Raw genomic sequence first — 2,034 nt, forward strand, 5'->3', positions numbered from 1 at the left:
AATTAATTTATTAGTGAAATCGAAAATAATGTTAAAATTGATCATCCAAGGGGTGGAAGGTTTGCAAGATTTCTACTTATTTTGTTTATCTTTACTGAGTTGATGTAATCCCTTGTTAAAAATGATTAGTTGCTATACTGTGTTGTTAGTGTTAATGTTTGAGTAGCATGTGTCCACAACATGTATACAAATAAACATATATTTATATACTCTGGCAAGCAAACAAGTATGCTAACATTCTCATTTTTTAATAATAAATTTGTAGAGGTGCATTCAAATTAAAAATCATATATACATTATTTATCATATATTCACTCTATTTCTAATATTGAATCTACTCATTTTTTATGCATCGACAAATTATGCTTTTTGTTTCTCTTGCAGATTATGGGACTAGTAATGATATGAAAAAGGTTCTCGTTCACATAATTAAATAGTTGGGGATATTGTGTCAAGGTTCTTTTTTTATGCACTTATTATGGCATTTATTGTCAATTTGTCTGGCTCTCCTCTTACTGAACATTTTCTCTGGTGGAACTTTTACTTTTTCCTGGTACATAGTCAACTGAGCTACTTATTTATGTTTTGACAGAACCAATGAAGAGACACTAAGGTACATTGTCAATTGAGCTATCCTACTATTGTATACTCTGCCTTTTGGAATTATTTTTTACTCTTTAAACCTTTTTGGATTCTTTTTGTTATTAACAGCAATGGCTTAGTTATTTTATACAAAGCTGAGATGAGTCACATTATTAAGTCAATAAACCATGGATCAAGTAAGTTTTCTTTCTTTTGTAAATATGATTGAATATGAATTTGTTGAGCTATTTTTATTTGAAAATAAATGTGCCTTCTGTTTTATAACTTTTATTATAAATAGTAGAAATCTAGGACTTTTGGGGAATTCGCATACTATCATTACAAGTTTGGAACTCTTTTACGTTATGTAAATAAAAATAATTCTCGAGCACTATAAAGGCTATAGTGGTTCAACTACATTATGTGTTTATGGGGCAAAAATATTAGAATTTTGGTAGATGTATACTTCAAAAATTTGAGATGCTTGAAGGTTTTGTTGAGTGTGAAAAATGATGATGGGAATAGCTCTATTTATAGGCTCGAACTCCAACCCCTTTCCTTAAACTTCTCCTTCAAAAATCAACTAGTTTTCAAATTTAAACTCTCCCTCCACTTAGGTAGTTACAGCCAGCCCCTATATTGCTCATTCAATGTTGCTACAACATCTCTCAATATGACACACACTAACAAGTAACCAAAGTAGTCAAAAATCTTCACTATCTTCTCCAAATTCATGCTCACGCCTACACCTAGCATATTCAAATTCAAACTAGTTCAAAATAGTTCAAGCCAAGTGACACCTTATCATGTTCAAAAACCATCATAAATAAGCTCCACATGCCTATGACTAGGTTGGTCTTCAAATTAGTTCTTCAATTCACCTTTGTTACTTATTTAATTAATTTATGAAAAATTCCACCTAATAAAACTATAGGGAATTTCGGCTATGACTAATAAAATTCAAATTTTGTGACTTATTTTAATGCTACATGTGCACAACTTAAGTCTCAAAGTAATATGTGTACATGTTGAAATTATAGGACAAGCACACTTAAGCGTTGATTCCCTGAATGATCAAGATTTGCCAAGGACTCTTAAGTTAATTGAAGCTTTCTTAGAGTAAGAAGAAGGTAACCCCAAATAGGATATTCCTCCAATGATGGATCTTGTTCTCGAAGATTATGTGCCAAGAATTTGAATTGTATTTCTTGTTTGTTACAATAATAAATATGTTTCCTTCTCCACATTGCAACTACATATCAACTGACTACCATTAACAAGCTCTTTGGAATCTAGGAAATAACTCATTTACTTGATCACTATTGATCTAATTATCACTTTTTAATTTTAAGCATTTAAACCCAGGTTGGTATTTTCACACAAGATAAGGGATTGAAAGAAGCAAATACAAAAATTGAAGATAGAAGCAAGACAAATGTTAGTTGTTATCGA

The sequence above is a fragment of the Humulus lupulus genome, chromosome 2, assembly GCF_963169125.1.
Source record: "Humulus lupulus chromosome 2, drHumLupu1.1, whole genome shotgun sequence".
In the NCBI taxonomy this organism is placed as follows: Eukaryota; Viridiplantae; Streptophyta; class Magnoliopsida; order Rosales; family Cannabaceae; genus Humulus; species Humulus lupulus.